This window comes from Prorops nasuta, unplaced genomic scaffold (genome assembly GCF_024137725.1).
Source record: "Prorops nasuta isolate Cenicafe-Biocafe unplaced genomic scaffold, Cenicafe_Pnas_1.2 PNAS00002, whole genome shotgun sequence".
NCBI lineage: Eukaryota > Metazoa > Arthropoda > Insecta > Hymenoptera > Bethylidae > Prorops > Prorops nasuta.
The window spans coordinates 7066988-7090501 of NW_027116799.1; the positions used below are offsets into that span (position 1 = coordinate 7066988).

A 23514-nucleotide genomic window follows, 5' to 3' on the forward strand; every position below is an offset into this window, starting at 1 on the left:
CGAGAGTTGGTAGGTGAGGGTGGTACGTGCTGAGTTATCCTATGGCGGAGGAGTCTTGCAGGACAGGACAGACATTTGCGGCTTCCTAGAAGAACACCAATTTTCTAAAACGTCAAAACTCCGTCTTTGACAACTGAGAAACGAGCGTCCGGAGGGTATACGCCTATAAGAATTGACGTGTTCCGCGAGGATTCGTGCGACGTTCCTACAAAGATATCGATATCTATTGGATTATAAATGAAGAATAATGTAAAAGATATAAAAATATAGCAAGACTGTTCTTGGAGTATGTGTGGGAGAGGGATAGTGGGATGGAGGGTGGGGGTGGCAGAAAAGAGAGAGAGAGTTAAAAAGTACAGAAATGCCTTAATTACTCGAAACCGGTGCTGCAGGTAGTTGTAAAATGAATTGGGGATGTGAAAAGTTTATGTCGGGAAACGAGGCAACAAACAGTTCGTTTCCTGGCCGAGACCTAACGAGTAGTGAGGGCGCTCGGCGTTTCTTACGATGAAAAACAAAGGGTTGCTCCAATGGTGGAAAACTTCGTTGCGGGGAGTTTCGAGAAATTTCGCGGTACGTGCCGAGATATATCCCGCGGGTTCTCCCAGGGAAGGACGCCAATTCCCGGGGACGTCGGCGTGACAGATGAAAAATGAGCGGCAAGGGGTTGCCACAGGCTTGATCCAGAAAGACTAGACGGAATATAAGGGGGTGCTGCACACGGAATAATTCAGCTGCTTCACCGCGTATGATTCTTTTCGACTCTGAGTGCTGCTGTGGGAAAAGAATCTTACATGGGGTACTCTACTTCTTTTTTTCAGGAGAGGGCCGATCCTAGGGGATGAAGATATCGACCGGCCGTTGCTGACTACTTCTAATCCCCGCTTTTATTTATGTAATAACTTTTATTAATAATTATAAACTAGAATAAACATTATTTTTAGGGTTATAGAGAGTATAGCGTTAGTTTTCTATTTCTGGAAAGGAGGACAATTTTGGGGGATGAAAACATAGATCGAATCTCTTTGTTTGGATCGTCTGATCTCCGCTTTTATTTATGTAATTAGGTTGTATTAATAATTACAAACTAGAATAAAACATTCTTTTCAGGCTTATAGAGGGTATAGTGCTAGTTTTCTTTTTCTGGAAAGGAGGACAATTTTAGGGGATGAAAATATAGCTCGAATCTTCCGTTCTGAGAATCGTCTGATTTCCACTTTTATCTACGTAATAATTTTTATCGATCATTATAAACTAGTGCAGAATATTATTTTCAAGGTTGCAAACGGTACCATATAGTTAATTTTAGAAAGAAGAGCATTCCTGAGGGATGAAAACCTCAACGGAACGCTCCTACCTCGTCTCAATCCGTTCCCCGATCTATAGAATAATTTTCACGAATGAGTACTTGCAAACTAGTGTATAGAATACTATTTTCAGGGATACAGGTATAGGATAAAACAAACGGGACCGACAGGTTAGAGCGGACAGGCCTAGCAATACTGCAAGTAAACCGGGCGAGGCGTTGAGGTATTTATATTGGCTTCTCACGGCGTGACAGTGATCTACTGGGAATTCGACCCTCTGTCCTCTCTCTACTTTTTTTTTCTTTTTTCTATTCCTACCCTAGTCCCTCCCTTCCCCTTTCTTCTTTATCGTTCTCAGTCCCACCCTCCTTTCACTTTCCTTCAACTCGGCAATACCGCCCTACCCATTGTTTTTCCCATACCCAGAACGAGCTTACTTTGACGTCGAACTAATAAAAGCTGATCCCACGCGGACATTAAGCCACCTTCACGGTCCGCAAAGAGAATTGGAGATGGCGTCACGTCCAATCTCTAATAATCCAATTATAAAAGTCTCTCCTTGCCGAAGAAATTCATCAGGGCTCCACCCCCTCCCCCCACTCATCCCCCTCTTTCCACTGTGCTCCAATATAGCTCCTCCTTTCAATGCCATCCATACAGCTATTTGCCAATCGAACCTATTTCTCACAGGAAGAATGTTTTGACATCGCGCCATGGAATATCCCGAATTAACGAGTATCCCGATGGACAATGCAACTTGTTTTCGCTGAAATGCTTCCTGCCCCGGATTTACAGCATTCCGAACTTTATTTATTAACGAATGCTTCGGTGGTTATAATGCTTGGCACGGATTAATCGATCAAGCCCTGCGCGAACATTCGATAGAATTCTCTTTAATTATTCGCTATATCTATATTTATATATGTGCAATAATTGTCCTAATTTTGCTCATTTCTCCTCGAGAGAAAAGGGCACGTTGATGGAGATTAAAAATTTATCTGAGCCATTCGATGAGTATAGATGAAAGGGGGAGGGGGTGGTTGTAAGGTATATATACTACGCTGTACTATATACTGTTTACCACGTGTTTTCGTACGGTCGAGCCAGACTATTCATTTAATTTGGCGCAGCGCGTGGCTCGAGCCAGCCGCGTGCCAGCTGCGAGAGAGGGAGGGGGAGGGGGAGGCAGAAGGGATTAAAACGGAGCTGTATAGCGAGGGCCGGAATATAGTCCACCATAAAAATGTCCGATGGAAACGCAATTAAAAAATTACTGGCGCGCTCGCCTGTTTTTCGGCTGGTCCAACTTTTTGTCGCGTCAGCCCTGGGGGACCACTCTCTCTCTCTCTCTCTCTCTCGCGCGCGCGCTCGCGCTCTACCCGTTTATCCCGATGATTGTCGTCGTGCCTTTTTTTACGTCAGCGCTCAAATAGGCGCCCAAAATGAACAGCGAGAGGCGCGATCACAATAAAAGCCGTACAGCTGTAAATGTTGTAGATCCGATAAAACGTAATTCGAGCAAAGCGCCAAATCCTGCTGCTTTATCGACGCCGACCCCAAGTTTATAGGGAGAGGATCAGGAAAAATCATCGAGAGGATAATGAAAAAATAGATTAATTTTGAATGGCGGGCGACATTTGTGATTTATGTGGGAGAAGAATAAAAAGAAGCTTTATTAAATCCATGAAAAAATTTAAAGCACTACGATGAATATGGGTGCTGGCTAGTGGAGTATCCGTGAATTTTATCAGACAATTTTTTGTAAGCAGTCCGAAGAGCGTGGCCTACGCCATTAGGATCGGCCAGCCGACCTATTTATTTGATTTTTCTCCACCGATTTTCTCGAAAGCTGCCGCGCGCTACTAGTGTATGCGGGGCTGGTCGAGAGTGGCTGGCAAGCGGAAAGCTTTGGCTGGGCATTTGGGTTAGTACTGGGGGGTTGTTCGGGTAGTACAGGATGTCGCGCACAACTTTACCAATATTCCAGGCAGCGTCGGCGGTCGAAGGACAAGCATAACGCCAGAACTTGGCCAGAAAGTTCAAAGAGGATGTTTCGAGAGGGGGAATGGGGGCGAAATAAATCAAAAATCATTTTTAGCATTCTCATATTATTGATTCGTACTACTGTGGATTACTCGAGAAGCGAGAGGATCGGCTATAACGACGGGTCTTGCTAAATTTTCGGCTTTCCCTCGTTCAGTGATGAATTTACGCGATCGGACAGATATGAAAAGACTCTGGCTTGCTGCTGTTGGGTTGTTTTCGTCCCGTAAACTTTCCATCCCCCCTCCCACAACTGGATAGGGATGCAAACAGCGTGTAGCTGTGTGCAACGAGATTTATGAAAAGATTACACAGTGGAAAGGAGTAGTGATTTATGCATGGCGAAATTCGTGTAGGCGCCACAGCAGACAATCAATAAAATAAATAAATAACGCGTTCGTGTATAAATACATACATATATATATATATATATATATATAAACAATGATCTAATGTAAGGATAAACTAGCACGAATATTAATTACGGTGAAAGAGAATTAAGAAGAGAAAGAAATATACATATACATATATGTGTGTGTGTGTGTAAGAGCTAGTGCATGTAACTTTGACTCGCGTTGTTTTTCAGCCTGGGATCGTCCTAATACGAGCGGAAGTTACCAGGATGAGAGATGTGCTCGGAATGAAAGTTAGCGGGGGGTGCGGGGTTGTCAGGGTCGGGAAAGGCCAGAATGTCGGCCGCAACTTTTCCAATATCCATCAGGAGAACGCAAAAATGCGGGAGAGCGAGAAGGACACGTGCGCCCACGGCGAATGCTAAATTTACACGTCCGACGTGATTGTCCCGGCGTTTATAGCTGCAAATGTTTATTCGATTTAATTCATGGGTGTCTCGAGCGAATCCCCTCGACTTTCTTTCCGCCGGCGTGCGGCGTGACCGGCAAAACAAATATGGCGCTTTTAATTTGCCCGGCTGCTGCTTTTTACGAGCGCCATGCGGTAAATTTTACACTCCCCACCCCCCTCCTACCGGCTCTTGCTCTACTCTTTTACCCCCTCCCTTACTTCCGCTCTATTTATCAGCCCCCCCCCCCCCCCCACCCCTCGAATCATCGCACTGCACCGATTCGTATACTCGTGATCGACAGTACCGCTGTTGACCATCTTTGCAATTTTTTATCCTCCTCTCTCAAAAAAGAAAATTGCAACCAAGGTAAATCTAGAACAGTCTCCAGGTATGGTGCCTCTGGTGACCTTTTAAATCCCCTCCCCCCCCCCCCCCCATCACCTTAAATCATCACACTGAACCGATTTGTACCCGTGACCGACATTAGCGTGGTCGACCAGCGATTTTGCAATTTTTCATCCTCTCCTCGAGGAAAATTGCGATCAAAGTGATACTAGGAAAGTCTTCGGGTTATCGTGACTGGCGAGCTTTTAAAGTTTAATCCCCCCTCCCTTACTTCCGCTCTATTTATCAACCGCCCCTCGAATCATCTCGCTGCAGCGATTCGTACTCGTGACCGAGAGCAGCGCTATTGGCCACCGATTTTGCCATTTTTTATCATCGCGTTGGGGTAAATTGCGATCAAGGTGATCGTAGAAAAGTCTGCAGGTTATCGTGCCCGGCGAGCTTTTAAATATTCATGCCGCGTTTTCCGGGTTTGGGTCGAGGACGCGCCATATCCGGCTTGCATGGGTCGTCGAACGAATATGGCCGAAACGTATAATGGCCATTAGGCGCTGGCCAGCCGCTATTTATTCGTCATTAAACCCCATCGTCCTGCATGGATAACAGGCGCGATTAAAACATTCTGCTCTGTGTGTTAAGGTAACGGGAACCCTCTGTAACTGACTCCGCGCAGCCTCGCAGCCAACGCGATGAAAAGCTCGCACAAGCATCAATTTTCCTTTCACTTTTACCCATCCCACTCGAATGAAATTAAAAATTACTCCGATCGAACAATCATTCCTTTTACAGTTTATAAATTAACAAACCGGTCATCGAAATTTTTTGCACCATTCATTATTACATAAACATCAAAAATATCAACCTTTCTACACAAGACTTTCCAAAAATTTATTTGTATTTGCGCTGAGAGAATTCTTGCAGAAAAATTGAAATTTATTACACTCACAGAATTAAATAAATTGCTGTACTCTAACCCTGAAGTGTCTTAAATACTTCGTGTATAAATAAATATCGTCCCTTTAAGGTATAAGTGTCGTCGAATATAACATATATATATACAGGACTAAAAGCTGGTGCGCGGACACAGTTTTGCTTGGACCAGATAAAGCACGTAGGAAAGAACAAAGTGAAAGCTAAGAGCGTACGTATTTAGGATCGATGGTACGCCACGGTCACAGTAATTTATCGCATCTCCAACCCCCTTGAAATCCGTCACAGTAGCGTACAGTACTGCTTTCTCCTACACGCGAATTTCGATTACTTTGGAGTAGGTACAGAGGAGACTGCAGCTTCCTTCGGCCATTCGACATGGCCCTGCGTCTTATATATACATACATTATATATATACTTACACGAAAGCTATAGTGGAAAATCCCGTGTCATCCCTTTCCATTATAGCAGTAGTTATACTCCTCCCTTTTCCACATTCTCTTTCATTTCGTCTCTTATTTACCTATATTTATCCACTCACCCCCTCCCCCCTCCTCCCCCACCTAGACCAATCGCTCATCTTCCATCTCTTTGCACAGACCCGACTCTCGAATCTTTCTTTGTTTATCCTAGCTCGCCGGGTCCCCCTCCCCTTTCTATCCCAACCAGCATCGTTTTCCTGTGTACCTTTTGGCTATTATCGATACGTCCGTTTTATACAGCACCTTTCCTATTAAAGCCAAATATCGGAAATCCCCAGGATTCGCATTCAAGCAAGACACGATCAGACAAATATTTTCGTGGTAAACAGCGCACGCTCGCCAATAGCCTTGAGATTTTTCATTATCAATGCCTTATCCGCATTGCATCCAGCTGAAACGTAAACAGCAGGAAATTACCTACGTTATAGGATCGAAATCGTATAGATGGAATGGTTGCGGGACGAGCGGAGAATAATAAGAGAGTGGGACGGAATATTGTATGGAAAGAGTGTGCTATATATAGATATATAATATTTTATATCTTGTATATATATATATATATATATATATATATAGTAGTACAGAGAGAATATTTTTGTTTCAAATGGACATTAGCATGAATCTTCGTGAAATTTTATCAATTGTAAAATCAGCATGGACGATATATCGGCAAGTGGAAAAAGCCCGTTCCGGCAATCCACCACGTACGCCATTCCACCCGACGCGACGTGATTGCACGCCATGCCACGCCGTTAAGGACAAAAAATTCCCCTTTCCGGCCATTCGCGGATTCGCGCAATTATCGCGCCGACCGGAAATTGAATCACGTGCCCAGCACCGAAGCTGGTGCTAAACGTCAACATTTCATGATAATTGGTACGAGTGAATTTTTAAGTCTATATATATATATATATATATATAAAGCAGGAGGAATTGTGTATATTTCGGGAACGAAGATCCTTCGAGAGACGAGTGAATTTTTAAGTCGATATGTATATATATATAGAGAGAGAGAGAGAAGCGAAAATATATATATTTCAGGAGCGAAGAGATTCTGCGAACATTCGCGTTTATCGACTGTTCGCCTTCTCGTGCAGCTCTCAACGCGTCGCATCGCGTCGAGCAAAACATACTAGCTTAGTTTGCCAAACTCCTGAGGCCACCGCAGAAACCGCCGAATCTCACTCGACCACCGAGGAGAGGACCCTCTGTATCAACACCGACCACCAACAATCAGGAACTCTGATTGACTTTTGCAAATGCTACAGCTATACCCTTATATTCAGACGTTGATTTCATTTCACTTCCTGCTGTATATTATTTCATCACGGTATATTTTATATATTATCTGCTATATGCAACGGTATAATATTTATTTGTTAATTTTGTGAAAATAAAAATTTGGGGTATATAACAATATAAGGATCAAATTCAGTCGCATATTTTGTTTTTAAAAATGAATCAATAAAACAATTGAGAATGGTAAAGGTATACTCTTGTATTTAGACGTTGACTTCATTTCACGTCTCGCTGTATATTATTTCTTCACGGCATATTTTATATATTGCGTGCTATGGCTATAGTATAATATAGTTATTTATTAATTTTAATTGATAAAAATAAGAATTTGAGGTATATAACAATAATTATTAATTTCACTCGCACATTTTGTTTTTAAAAATGATTGAATAAATTTACAATTGAAAATGGTACAGTTATACTATTGTATCCAGACTTTGATTCAATTTCACGTTGTGCAGTATATTATTTCATCAAGGCATATTTTATAAATTATGTATTATAATATAATAGCTATTTATTATTCTTAGTTGACGAAAAAAGAATTTCACAGTATACCACGTCCGAAGTATCAAATTCACTCGCAAACTTTGTTTTCAAAAATGATTCAATAAATTTTCAATTGCAAATAGTGTAGTTATATACCCTTGTATTCAGACGTTAATTCCATTTCACGTCGTGCTGTATGTTATTTCATCATGATATATTTTACAAATTACATGTTAATACAATAGTTATTTATTATTCTTAGTTGATAAAAAAAGAATTTCACAGTGTATCACTGAAGGGATTGAATTCACTCGCACACTTTGTCCTCAGCCATGATTGAACAAATTCACAAATGGAATTGAAAGAAAATTCGCAAATAAAGGGATTGCCACATAGTTTGGAAAAAGAAGCTTCAGCAAATTCCAATTAATTTTCCCACTGGTTGGTTTAGATGCACGAAATATTTCTCGTTGCTAATTCACCAGGGACGAAAATTCCAGGAGGTTTTCTTACGAGCAACGGATTCATATCGATAAGCTCGGATGTTCGGCGGAAAAAATGCAATAATTGCAAAAAGTTTTCCTCTCTATTTTTTGCAGAAAAATACTTAAAAGCTCTAGCGACGATCAATTTTTCAGACTAGTGAAAATTACCATTGCTAGATGTAATCTGGGATTTTCTACTCGGTCAAAATTGCACGAAGGAAGCTTCGAGCATTAAGCTTGCAAAAGGCAAAATTCATTAAACGTATCTTAATGAAAATTCAAGGATGAGCTTTTATTAATTGATTGAAGTTGTTAAACACGCTCAAAGTTTATTAAAGCAGCTTGTCAAACTGTTACGTGTTTACGATCCCTTATTCATTAGGGTTTGCGAGTGAAAGTTTCGTGAATTCATCAGGTACGAGGTGGAGGTGGTAAAGGGATACAGCGATGAGCGAAGCTTTTCAAGCTAGACGACAAAATCTTTCGAATGCAGAGCTAACAATAGCGGTCAAACGGTAAAAAAGCACGAGCTTTCGATCGGGGGCTCTTTTTAGCATTTTTTTTTTTTTTTTTTTTTGGCAGATCGAACGGAGGCTCGGCGGTCGTCGAAACATTTTTCCATGGGCGGAGATCCCGTAGGATGAGGACTGAAAGCTTTTTAATGACCGAGAAAAACGCTAGATCGAGCCTGTATCACGCGAATCGAGCTTTTTTCGCCTCAAGTTCGTTCCCGATCGACTTATAATCACCCGTGGCCACTGGGCAGCCATTGGCTTTGGGAAAGCCCGAAATTATTCGCAGGAAAAATACTGGTTTGGATATCCTGAGCAATTACTGGCAAAAAAAAGGATTTGATCCCAATTAAAGGTGGGAGTGGACGGTATAACAGTTTCCAATCGCGGAGAGCACACGAACACACTGACGAGGCCGCGGGCAGGCATTGGATGGGGAAGGTGGAAATTTAATGCGGGGTCATTTTGGGAGTGTGTGCATGTGGTGGGGAGGAATTGGAATGACTCGCCTAGGGCTAACGCAATCAGCATTCCCGGTTTAATGAGCCCAGTGTATCCCCCACCCCTCAATCTCTCACCTTATCACTCTCCAAAACTCACGGAGTAGCAGCTCCCATTTGGTATCTCTTTCGAAATTACCCCCGAATATTCGCCCCTTCTAATTATACCCCTAATCCCCCTCTGCATACCCGACTCTCCCTTTCTTCGCTTCCAAAAACTCTCTTTATCGTTTCACTCGTTTCACACTGCGGTACACGTCTCTCACCCCTCTCTCTCTCTCTCTCTCTCTCTTTTCGCTTTTTACCTTCACAACCACTTTTTTCACAGCTCCACAGCTTTCGACTAATTTGCTCTTCCTCTCGGTACAGAGATTGCTGTTATACGTATGCTTGTCCTTTTCAAAGAGACCCGGTAGTGTCTGCCTGTACAACCTGGACTGGTATGCTATATACATACACATATATATCCCAAAAAAATGTCAAAGTACTGCAAAGTGTATCCTTGTGTATATATCACAGCTAATCGAGCCAGGCAAGAGCAAAAAAGGCTTTTGAATGTCCCAGGTACATCCCACGTCGATCCGCTTAATCGTTTAACGCTGTAGCGTTGTCGCGACTACGAGATGGAGCACCCACCCTCGAGAGTATCGCAGTTCGGAGTTCTGGCCAGAAAATTTGATCCAACCAGGAGGGAGAGGGGGGGGGGGTTGGCTGTTAAAATACGATGATGGAGATCCTGTTGAGAGATCGCTGCTGAGAATTGCGGGGGGGGGGGAGGGGGGGGATGCGTGGATAGATTAGGAGGGGTAGTGTACCAGAGGAAAAGGGGTGGGTCGGAGGGGGGGGGGGGGTAAGAATTAAGGGACCCCAGGGGTATCCGAGAAAGCGTGGATTGACTGACGAGATAAAGGAAAAGGAAGGGCAAAGGGAGAAAAACAAGAAGAGAAGAGCAAACGCACGTGAGGTGGCACGGAGGAATTGCAGCCGTGGCGAGGGTAGTGAATTAAAGCGGTTCCGTTCCGTCCTGCCTAACGAAGTCAACACAACGGACGGATGAGGACCGCCGTAACAAGCGTAATCTTATATAAGACGAGAGGTCAATTGTAGGCAGCCATCACCGATCGAGACTGGGATGCTTCTTCCTGGCCTCTCTCAAACCTCGGAACAAGAATTATTCCTCCACTCTTTTTCCTATCCTCCTCTCGCCATTAAAATGATAAAATAATGTTTGCCAAGGTAAGTGCCACTAAAGTCTTACCTTCGGTCCACTCCCTCCTGTTACCTACCTTCTTTTAATTCCACTTTCTCCACTTTTCCTATTTCATACACTCTTCTCCATCCACTTCCTTATTCCTCTTCCTTCCACCCTCCTTTCGACGTTATATATATATATATATATATACTTTCATTCTTCGCTTCGAAAAACCAGAGGAAAAAATGTTTAACCTTACTCTCAGATTTGTCCTTCTTGTATCCTTTTTCCAGATTATTATCCCACGCGCTGGTCCCCCTCCATCCGCGCGACTTATGTCCCAGCTTACGAGCCAGCTTTTCAGAGACTCTTGTCTAACCACTCGGATGACGCTTCCTTCGACTCTCGCTAATTTGCGAAGCTTCCAATCGATTCACGACCACGAAGCTCGGTTTCTTCTCGAGGGTTCTCCATTGAAAATAGGTTATTATTTTTGCTATTATGCACTTATCGCTTTCCTTTGCAAACTGGAGGTATATATTTAAACAGTCCGATGAAAAATGTAGAGGATACTTGTGTATTTAGTGGTACACTCGACACGTACCTATATATATAGTCGTCATCAGGTTCTCGTGGCTTTTAATTTCAATTACTACTTTTTCATTGCAGCCCATCTTCTCTTCCCTATCGACACTTCTGCACCTACCCCACTCCCCGACCCTCCTCACCTGTCCGAGAAGCTCTCCTTTCTAGTCTGAAGAAATCCATCATCCTTCAGTAAGGATTTTTAATAAAACTTTCACGATCCCTTTTGCCTGCTCTCCGCGCCGGTGTGCTTAATATTTCATCCCATCTCTCGTGATCATCCACGGGTCCCGCTGATTTGCCTTCCCTTCCCACCCCGCCTCCCCCCCCCCCCTCTCCCTATCCAGCCTTGTATCAGTCTGCGCAACTTTCTCCCCCCACCACCCCCCCCCCCTCCCCCTCTTCAACCTTCCCAACCAAGCAACTCTCACCCTCGCAGACCTCCAAACGAATCGATTCTGTTCCACATTAATAACAAAAGTAACCCGAAGCAAACGCCAATTCCAATCCATGGCCGTTACAATTTTATAACAAGCCACTATCCTGTTATAATTAGCTGTGTACATGAAATTCAACTGGTATAATTAAAAAAGTATGTGTATAGCTCGAGATATATAAAATTATATAACAAACTACGCCGTTAATTTTCATCCAGCATACGCTGTTATGCATTTGATTAATATTTATTATAGAGGAAATCTTTAATATAATTAATGAGGAGATTTATTTATGAAGCAACGCTCAGCTCGATTTAATTGCACTATTGTGCAAATAATTTCAGCTCGCATGCCTCAAGCACGTGGTTGCGTGTATATGGATATATTAAAATCAGGATACGCTTGTTCCTGTGGGATGACTGTCGTTTGCCGGGTTTATCACGGACAGAAATCGTTTTATGACCAGCGTAAAAGCTATTGCTAGTGGCGTTTGCATTCAGTTTTTTGTTTTTATTATTTTTTCTTCGTCTCAATTCTACGTGGTGTCAGTTTCACCAATTTCCTTGACTTTGCGAATTCTCTGCACAGAGATTAAAATGGATATGCAAAATATAGATTTCGAATATATAGCTGCACAGTTATAATGTGTATTTAGTAGTCGGAGTTTCATTGGGTTTGCATTTTTTTCTAGCGAATCCAGTAATATCGAGAGTTCAAAAAGTGCTTTATTCAATTCTCGTCTATTCAGGGTTTCTGGCTTAGCTGAAAATTATGTATATATAGGTATATATTATATATGCACACATAGAGAGGAAGCATCGTACTGTATTTGTTGAAAGTCAAAGCTTCGCACTTTCGCGAATTCTTTTTGTCAATGAGCTTAGCCTGGCAATAAGGGCCAGCCTGAAGCCTTTCGGCCATTATCCCTCGTATTTCGAATAGCCTTTAAGCGGGCAATAGCTGGGCTTGAAAGCTATACGCGCTACCCCTTTCTCACTCTCCAGCAAACCGTTTTTATTTTCCAGATGTTATCCTGCCAATTGTCATCGCAGACTCCATTTTTTAATTGTAATCTCGACCTTTATCATTTTGTTTCCCGTCGAACGACGTAATAACCCTGCGAATCCTAATTTCTCATCCTCTATACTCGCTTCTGCAAGTGTGCAAAAAACCAACGAGAGAGGAACGAGCGAGGCTTTACGCGTCGATCGTGAATAAATCAACCAACTAGAGAAAATCTTCATTTTCTTTTCTATCTTGCTTGATTTTTTTCGTCCACTTTTTATGTGTCTTTTTTTTGTCAAAATCCTTGGAAAGGAATTAAAGGTTACTTGGATGCAAACTGGTAGGATTGCAGGACGCTACAAGCTTAGGAGGGAGCGAAATAATTTAAGGGAACGAGAGTTGGCAGAGCGCACTCTACGGATTAATTAAAAGCTCGCATAATTCAACGTTTCAGCACCGAAAGCATCATTCGATCTGGACAAATAAGTCATGAGAAAGCAAGGCTGGAATTGAATGATTTACGGTGGTGAAAAATAGCGTAGAAGAAAATATGCTTGGACCTGTAGTATTATGCATGAATGGAGAGCTTCTTCGACACTGGGGCGCATCAATATGCGACTTTATCACTTGCATTTTCATAATTAACAAAATCATCATTCTATCCAGACAAAAATAAGTTTCAAATTTAATGATCTACGGTGATGGAAAGTCTTGTAGAAGGAAATATGCTTGCGTTATACGCGGACGAAAAGCTTCTTGATCACTGCGGCGCTTCAATGATCGACTTTATCACTTGCAATTTCATAATCAACAAAATCATCATTCGACCTGGACAAAAATAAGTCACGAGAAAACGATAAGTCTCGAACTGAATGATCGAGAATGGTGAAAAATATGATAGAAGGAAATGTGCTTGCGTTATATACGCGGACGAAAAGCTTCTTGATCACTGAGGCGCTTCGTTACGCGACTTTATCACTCGCAATTTCGTAATTCGAGCATTTTGCTTGATTGCATTCGCGATTCAATTATCGTCGGTCCTCTCACGAACGGATCGATATCCGGACATGCAAACGAGGCAGATCGCTCGTCTGGAAAACAAATGGCGACCACGAGTAGTGGGAAGAGAACGAGGAGCTTCCCGCCTGCATACCCGAAAAAGACAATACGACTCGACCGGATGAAGATTCACCGGCCATTCTTTATCTTCATTTGTATCCTAGCGGTTTCATTTCCGTCCGCCGCAAGTGTCGCCCGCACGACAAACACCATTTCCTATTTCCAAATCTACAAATCTCAATCTAAATCTGACAATGTAATCATAATGGACACTTTGTACGCTATAGAAAAAATTACTAGTTGCGTTCTTGCCTCGGTATAGGTATATAGTCATTACGTAATATATATATATATATATATATATATATATATATATAATCGAATAGTCATATAAAGTGCTGGAATTTTTTTAACGCAACATTTCAGATAAATTTATTCTTGCAATTTCCAAAGCATTCTTCCAGAGTAATACATTATTTTAATTTTTACGATATTATTGTACAGAGCACCTTTAAACTATGTAATATATATATAATTCGAATAATAATAAATGGTTCCAGTTCTTTCAGCATTATTCAGGAGAAATTATTCTTAAAAATTCCAGAGCACAATTCTCCACCAGCAACACATCATTGAATTTTTCGAAAATAATTTTACAATTTACTGCTCACACTGCATGATATATAATTCAAAAAATGATCAAAGGTCCGGATTTTTTATAGCACCATTCGTGATAAATCTATTCTTAAAAATTCCAGAGCATTCTCCACGAGAAACGCACGATAATACAACGCGTCAAGCGCGTGACTGGTCCGCGCTTGGAGGCCGATTTGCTACGGCTCCGGGGGGAGGCTTTGCTTTATGGAGGGATATGTATAATCCCTTTTCTTTTCACGTTTTCAGAAGGTACAAATTAATTATTAGCCTGTATTTTTTACTTTGACTTTATTTAACAAATTTCTTATGTGTCTGCTTGAATAATGATTAATTGTGTGATCGACTGATGCTGGATCGATACTGATTTTTACTCAATATACCCCCTCTTCTCTCCTCCTTAAAGTGTCTCGTACAATGTCGTACGAGTCTCTAGGTCACATGATCGAATTGGCCCAAACATCGGGGAAGATAATGAGGAAAGATTTCGAATATTGAATTTAGTCTTCGTGACGGATTCAAATTTGTCTGAATTTAAGATCTTATTTACTCATTTGTACGATGGTTGGCCAAGTATTCTCGAGCATGTATTTTAGTTCGCAATACAATGCGTGATAAATAATAAAAAAAATGTTGAAGTTTCGGATTTTTTATAGCACCATTCGTGAGAAATCTATTCTTAAAAAATCCAGAGCATTCTCCACGAGAGAGGCGCGATAATACAAGGCGCGAAGCGCGTGACTGGTCCGCGCTCGGAGGCCGATTTTCCACGGTTCCGAGGGAAGGCTTTGCTTTATAGAGGGGTGGACTGTACCGAGAACGGGAAGTCGAGCGACAATCGCTCGAACGCGGATTACACGCGACGTTACAGAGAAATTTTCGCCGCACGAGAAAGCGCTGCGGGGTTGAAACAATTTGGGGATTCGCACCACTAAAATTTCACGAGCTCCAATTTCCGTTGATCGGGAGACGGGGGGTCATGGAGGGGGAGGGGGCCTCTCTCTCCAACACATAGGTGCAGGCAAAACGGAGGCGAGGGGTGGCGCGCTGCTTTTTCGGAGCCCATCCGAAATCAACGGCCGGGAAAATGAACGCCATCTCTTCAGGAAAACCTCCCGTCGACCTCCCCGAAGCAACGCGCAGCTTGCAAAAAGCTGCAAGCTCCTCGAGCGACGACGTCTCCGGTTTATCAGATTTTTGCTTCTTCCTTTACGAATTTCCAACAAATTTATCGCGTGATTAAAACCAATGGATTTTCCCAACGAGCTATAGCTATATAGATATGTCGGATCGATCAAACTCGTCCGAAGACAAATTTCACGATTTTCGTGTTTATATTTATTTCCCTTTTTTGGGTGGCACAAGAGGGGACCGGAAACGAACGGGATAAAATGTACGTTAAACTCGTGATTATTGTTTTATGATTATTGCGCGAATAATGCAAAGCTGACGGAGTAGGAAACGTCGGGAAATTCTCGCTTTTGTCCGGTTTTGCAACGTTAAAATCGCGCGGTGGGTGTAAAATTCATCGCGGACCGCTACCCACTCTGTCCCTGCGGATGTAAATTTTATACTCCCGGATGTTACGTTATCATCGGCTTTGAATTACCCGAGCTATTACGACGACGATAACACGCTGCCTGGCATTTTGTTTGTTTTTTTGCCTTTTCTTTATTGCTAACCCACTTTCCGAGTTTCGTTACTCCCCCTTGGAAATTTTCTCTGAAAAGCGAACGGAAAATTCTACAGAATTTTGGAAGGGGAGGGGGAAGTGGATCAGTAAAAAAAATTAAATCTATTTCTAATATTGAATTGGATTCGCGAGAAAGTAAATTGTGTTCTTAATATATACCAGTCATATTATATTCCTTTAAGGAGATAAATTTTCAAGCGAAAAGTAAAATTTGTAACGGACAACGCGTGGACCGGAAAACTCAGCCAAGAGAAGGATACGCGGCATGGAAAATTATCACCGGCAATAATAATAGCTCGAATTCTGTAGCGGGTCATGCATGCGAGATATTCCGATTGTTAACGTTTTCATTTTTAGAAATAAAGGTAGAACAAAATGGCGCTCGGTGGACAAGTCAGGGGGTAGGGAGAAATGATTAATCGAGCCGCGCTATTTGAAGCACGCGCAAGGCGAACAGGAATTTTCTAAAGTGCATCCTGCAAATGTATCGTTTGGAGATAGCATTAAATACACGTGTACGCGTAAAATTTCAACGAATTTCTTTTTGGTAAATATAGAAATCGGAGTAAGACGCAAAGTGGTACGGTACACATGCGCATATACACGTATATAGAGAGACACAAAAATTCATAGTATAGTATAGAAAGGGAGAAGCAGGATAGGGGCACTGGGGTGAAAGGGGATGTCTGGGGATAAAAGGTTGGGAGATTAACGCATCGATTAGTTCGAACACGACGAAACACTCTTCGGCACTTTGGCACCACGTGTGTGAAAGTCTGCTCGCTCTTTTTATTATTCTCTTATTCTCTCCAGCCCCTCTATCAATCTCTACCTTTCTCTCTCGTTTGCAGGGATGAGAAATTCACACAGGACACCGTGTTACTCCACTGAATTTTCTTGAAAAGGGATCTTCGTGGAGAAATAGAATCCCAATTTCGAACTGGCTTTGGATCGTTTGGGTTTAAGACAAAAGGTCGTTGTTGCAGTGAAACGACAGCAACAGTGTGAATGTAACAGTGTGTTGGTTATTAAAGGTGTGCAAAAGAAATCTCATTGACAAATATCGGTCGATACAATAATTTTATTCTGTATTACTCTCTTACAATATCTAACTTTTATATCAATTTCTATCTTTCTCTCTGGTTTACAATGATGAAAAATTGACAGAGGAGACCGTGTTACTCTACTGAATATTTTTTAAGAAAGCCTAAGACTAATAACTATACAGGATGCTTCGGAATGAATTTTGGAACACCCTGTATGTACAAGAGCCTTGAGTTATTCAGTTTTAAGAAAAAAGATCGTTCTCCAATCGAACATCAGGAAGAATGCAATGATAATCGTGCAGTGAATAGTGCGAGGGGTGGTAATGGCATTAGGGGTGCGTGGGAGGAAAGCTCATCGACACATCGGCCGATGCAATAATGTTACTGCACCGACCATTCAGCATGAGCTCCACGACGGAGGAAGTATTTATTTGGGTCAGTAAAAACAAAACCTCCCTCGAATCGCCATGATTGAAGTCCCGTGATTGATTCCCCCAAGCGCCCTCCTGTTTTTCCAGAGTGCCATTCCTGGTATGCCTACGTGCGGAGGGATACTACGCTTAATCGACTGTTAAACACACGAAAACTGACCATTAAAATCAATAAACTCGCCCGATTTATTAACGATTTAATCCCTACCTGCCAACGACTCTAACAGTAGCGAGAATTCATCTGATTTTATAGTTAACCCATTATCCTTGGAATGAAATTTTGGAACATTTCGAGAACCTTTTATTTATTTAACACGTGTATTTATATAAGTATAAAAAAATTCTGGATAAATATACCACGTTTGATCGACTGTTAAACGCACGAAAAGTAACCATTAACATCAGTAAAATTGTCCCATTTATTAATGATTCAATCTCTCTGTAAACGATTTTAATTGAAGCGAAAATTCGTCTGATTTTATATATAGTCGACTTGCATACCATATCCTTCGAATGAAAGTTAGGAAAATCAAGAGAATCGTTTATTTATTAAACAGATACAGATACATTTTTAAGTAAAGAAGATGAAAATTTTCTTGATATACATGAATGTGAAAGAAATGCTACGTTTAATCGACTATTCAACACACGAAAATTGACCACTAAAATCAATATATCCTTCTAATTTTATATATAGTTGATCTGTGTATACCATGATTATTAATCGAATGAAATTTCGGAAATCTGAAGAATCGTTTGTTTATTTAATACATATATCTATATATGTATAGAGGAAAAAAGGTAGAAGATGAAGAAGAAGGATTTATTATAGGATTTGCATGTTGGTTCGTGGGGGGTGGGAGGATCTGGCATCGAACTCTTATTCCCTCTCGAACAACGGATTCCATTACCATCTAGTTCCAAGTCGCGTTCGTTCTCTTCACGCCCTTTCATCTTCTCGACCGCAGCTCTGGCACATCGCGATTATACTATATATTCGAATCCAGCCTGAGTGTCGTAAAAGTCTCTCGAATCAATAAATGTTTTCTCAGGAGAGTATTTCTTGGTATGACTCGATCTGTAAAAAACCAAGTTAATTTAGCTATTAAAGAATTTTAAGCTTGTCCACGTGTATAGAGTGAAATTTCATTTTGCTCGCGAACGCTTAGGTAGAAGAAGAGTAGAGTAGAGTCGAGACACAAGAGGAAGAGAGAGAGAGGAGAAGAGAGGAATAGGACAGAGGGGGACGAGTAGCGATTACTCTTCAGAGAAAACTAAGTATTTGATCTTCTCTCGCGATGAGATCTTGGTTTTCCTACGTTATTCTCGCTTTAACACGCTGTTTACCTGCAGTTTCTTACGCTTTCTTTCCCTCATCACTGCAGCGCTTACTTATCATCTCACTTTCAAATATAGAAAATACTGTATAAAATATACTCGGTTTTTCAAGAGAATCTATATATATATATGTACATATAGCAATGAAAATAGAAACAAAATTATATATGTGAGAGAAATTGATCCGGTATGGTCCTCTTGAAATGTGTAAAAGTGGAAAGGTTGCTCTGAAGGGGAGAGGCGATTTAGAATATTAACAAAAATAATTTATTCAAGAAACAAAAAGATTAAAACAATATTGTTTAACAAAATGTTAGTAACAAAGATACGCTCGTAGCCCACAAGTGGAGTAACAAAACTAAACTTAAATGGAACGAACACGCCATACGTAGAGAAAAATACTCCGAAGAGCCAAAAAAAACGGTAGAAACTATAAAAATCACCGGGAGCAAAAAGAGAACAAAAGCTCATTGAGTTTCCCAAAAATGTGCCAAAGTACCAAAATACTATCCCAATTCTCAAAAATCCCAAGTCCCTATCGCAAAAGGAGCAAAGCTCGGGCCCCCAGGAATGAACGTTTCGCACCTGAGAGTCCCAGACAACGGCACTCGAAAGGCGCAGGGGGAAGGAACTCTTCCGGATTTAACAAGAGTCTCTTAGGGATGGGAATGATATAGGATAAGCGAACTAGGAATTCTACTGAGTCGTAGGTAGGTTGGAGGTGGAGGTTGTTATGCTGGTCTAGTATCACTAGGTTATCTAGAATAATCAAAATGTCAGGCACTGGGCCTGGTTTGAACAACCAAGTTGATACTTGATACTACTGGCGCTGGGCGCACTTAAAGGTGCGAGTATACGGCGCGTGATGCGTGTGAAACGGATTCATCATGCATGGCATGACTTGATTGCGCTTTCTGTACTTTTCGTTAAATGTGTATACTTCATGTGACGTATAATATATATTTTTGATGAAAAGCATAAGCAACACAAACAAACCTATAGTTTGCGTTATGCTTTTACTGCACTCTCTGCGCGTCCACTGCAAGTGCACGCCAAAAACTTTAATTTTATAATGCGTTAATGTCCGATGTCACAACTCACAAGCCTTATTTAAATTAAATCGAGCTATTTATACTATATTGTACGTGACATATAGTATAATTTCTCGGTTTAATTTCAAGAAGGCTTGTAACAGCAGGCCTAAACGTCCGCGATACGCCTGTGGCCTGTATTATTTTACGTGCTGTGTACCCGCACCTCAAGTACTACGCGGCAGCAACATTAGCAGCGAGAACGCTGCGCGCCGCAGCCACCTAGCGGCGATGAGTAGAGGTAGCGAGAGAAGAAAGAGATGGAGAGTGCGCCGGAGTGAGACGGCCCGAGAGTCTCCGACCGCACACTTCCACTCACCTCCGATCTCCAACAATATAAGCGTGAAAAAATTACTATTCCAGCTATAGTGGATGGGAATTCATGTGAAATTCATCGAGTTATAATTTGATTTTAGTCGGGACGAGGATCAAAAGACAATGATCAAAAGATTTCTCAATTGAGATTGAGGAAGATTCGACTTTTCTTATATCAGACTTTGCTATGTAGGGGAAAGGGGGGGGGTGGACCAACCATTAGATATTCGTTTTAACATTTCAGAGATGAAGTAGTTCCAACCTCATAGAATATACGTAGTTAAATTGAGAACTTGTCCAAGAGGTTCGTTAGCCAAATCTGCTTGCTGCTTCCTATATATATACATACATACATAGATATATATAACTGCTCTTTATCTTTTTTAGCGAAAAATTGCAGTTTCCCAGTGGCATACGAAATGCCCCGAGTTGTCAGTGAAACTGGCTTTGCAAGTCTGCTTTTTTCGCGTGGATTGAACCGGTAAAATAGATGACTCGACGATAAGCTTGAGAGTCTAGTCCGGTCTGGTTGTCCGGCCGCGTAGAATCTATCGTGGAATCGATCGTTCGTTCTCGAAACTGTCGTGACGACGAGGGTTTGTGAATCTCACCCTCCAAACTCCTCTCTATAGGTGCATCCTCGTCAGGCGAGTGTGTGCGCGAGCTGAACGCGTACACGTGTAGAAGGGAGTCTACTGGGAAGCAGCAAAACCGCAAACACGCGGTTTCCCGGGGCCAAACCTCAAACCAAAGCGCCAACACTATGGTTGCGAGGCTAAGTATAGAGCTTATGCATATAGCTAAGCTGTAAAGACTGGGAACCTAAAAGGAATCGCGTCGTCCTCTTCAAGATATCTTAAAAATATTAATTCTCTCTCTTACATATACACACAGGTATATATATATATATATTCTTATGATTGAAGTGGATTTAAGAGGATGGTAAAGGACAAATTATTTTCTTTCCTACGAAGTGAGAATACTTACTATGTATATATGAAACAATATGCTTAAATAAGCGTTATCACCAGAGCGCACTGTAATCTATGGTTGCTTGGTGAAGTTTCTTTTTTTATCAGCACGGTCGCAGGTTTATATTCGTCGATTCCGGAAATTTCCATATCCGGAATAAATCCCTTTACCAGGCTTCCACTATAGTAATATATATAGGTATGTATATACACACACAGGAGCGACTACGGACCGACCTAACCCAGGAAATCTGTAAAGGATACTGGAACATTGTGTACACATGCAGAAGCGTTAAGATTCTGTCGATTCGTCGATATTATTCGTCGGTTAACCGGAAATAGCAAGAGATGTCCGATAACAAAATGTAGTTCGATCACTCGTCCTTTTTCACGTGAGCCAAGCAGCTACGACTTCTGTTGGCAAAGATTCCCTTTGATTTTATTTCCTCGTGTCTCCCCCCCCCCCCCCTTCTGCCCCTATTTTCTTTTTTATTATGACCCTCTTCCCCACTGGATGCCTTCTCAAGGATATCGATGCGTTTTCTATATGGCTTGTCCCGCGGTTGGGCTTTCAAGTCCGACTGCTTCAACAAGAGAGAGCTTCTTTCTTCGAATTGAATGATATGTTGCAACCTCCGTTTTAATACACATATATTTGCCTAAATTATAAATACGCTTCTCTATTTTCTTGCTTTTTAAGATTTCCCTTGTCCGATGCCTCGTGAAGGATATCGATCCATCCACACGATTTTCTCTTTCTCAAGGACATCGATGCATCCATACGATTATCCAATAGTTGGACTTTCGAGCAAAACTACTCCTCAGCAAGAAAAAGCTCTTTTCCCAACCGCATCGACATGTTACAAGCTCCTTTTTAATAAATATATTCGCCTAAATTATAAACGCCCCACTCCCCATATTTTCTTTCCGTTTACGATCCTCTTCCCTACCGGATGTCTTCTCAAAGATATCGATGCGACCCTCGACCGTCCCTTAGTTGAACTTTCAAGTCGAACCATTCCTCTACAAAAGAAAATCCTTTCCTTCGAGCTGATTGATATATACTACAATTTTCTAACTATAAACCACACCTCGTTCATAATACATATATATTCGTCTGAAATATAAATAACGCCTGTGCCGATGGAAATCCAATATCCAATGGAAAGATTATAACTCTGGTAATTTTCACGAAGCGTCGATATAAGCGCGAATAGAAGGTATTTATTAAAGCTCGTCCTTCGCTTTGTCCAACTGAAGATTTTCTATATATATATATATATATATATACATCCATTTCTTGAAACGGTTGTCCGCAGTGATAATAGATAGCCCTTCCAAGTCATAATAGGGGTTATTTTCGTTAGAGATACACGGTAGGATTTAATCTTAGAGGATTATTACGTGGTAGAAGTGAGAAGAAAGGAGATGGGAGAAAAGGGACTGTCGGGCAAAGGTGTTGGGTGATTTTATATCGTTGTCGAAGCGTTGCCAAGCTTTCCTCTTACGAGACGCCCTTCTTCCAAGGTTAAAGCTGGTTAAAGCTACCCCTTGACGCCCCTTAACGCCCCTTAACACCGTTTAGTGCCCTTTCGACCCCAGAAAAAGCCGTTTAGTTCCTCGACATATCAAGAGAGCTACTTTACAAGCCCGTAAAGCAATGCTCGTATCTATATGTATACTGAATACAAATAAATCCTCCCTCCTCCTCTATATATCTACTATATACGCTATATAGAATATTACTTCACGCACCTAAATCTCAAATTTATCTTACACACTGTACAACCGGTCATGAAATTTTTCCTGAAAATTTCACTCGACTACGATTACAGGTTCTTCAATTTAAGATTCGTAAAAGGACGGAGGTGCTTTTGACGTGACTGTGAATTGGCGATTGACCAGAACTCCCCCCCCCCCCCTTCATATATATATATATATATATATATGTATACTCGCGTGTAAAATATCAGTCGGACCAGACTGATCACTGGAACCACTCGACTTCCGTTTCCTCATCAGGCAAAAATTTACCAAATCCTATACTATATACACACATATATATATAGTAAATTTATTATTGATTCCTCGATAAAAAGTTTACTAGAGATTTATTGGTAGACAAATTAATCTAGCGGAAAACTAAATTTGAAGGATAAATTTATCGGATTTCTAAGGTCGATTTCGTCGTAAGAACGGATTGAACGTGGTAGATTAGGCATAAGATAGCAGTGGCCTCAAATAGCTGAAGAGTTAAATTGGCATTTTCCGTTCGGTGGCTTTATATTGATTAGTCGATGCACGGGGCAAAATACAAACGTTAATATTCCGGGAGCAGCGTGGCATGGAGTCTTGGCAAATATAATTAGAGTGAAATAGCTGCTGCTGTTGGCTTCCACGAGTCATATGTGAATAAATATTTATCCATCGAGTGTTTACCGAGTGCGTACATAATAAATCAGCCAGGCAACAAGAACGCCGAGGGATGCACGCACACTCA

The 23514-nt window shown here is 41.4% G+C and overlaps 1 protein-coding gene across 2 annotated transcripts in view; it reads right to left on the minus strand.

The window, feature by feature from the left end:
• LOC136779337 (lachesin-like) overlaps positions 1 to 23514 on the minus strand; it is a 140303-nt gene that overhangs the window by 80025 nt on the left and 36764 nt on the right. The window lies entirely within an intron of this gene.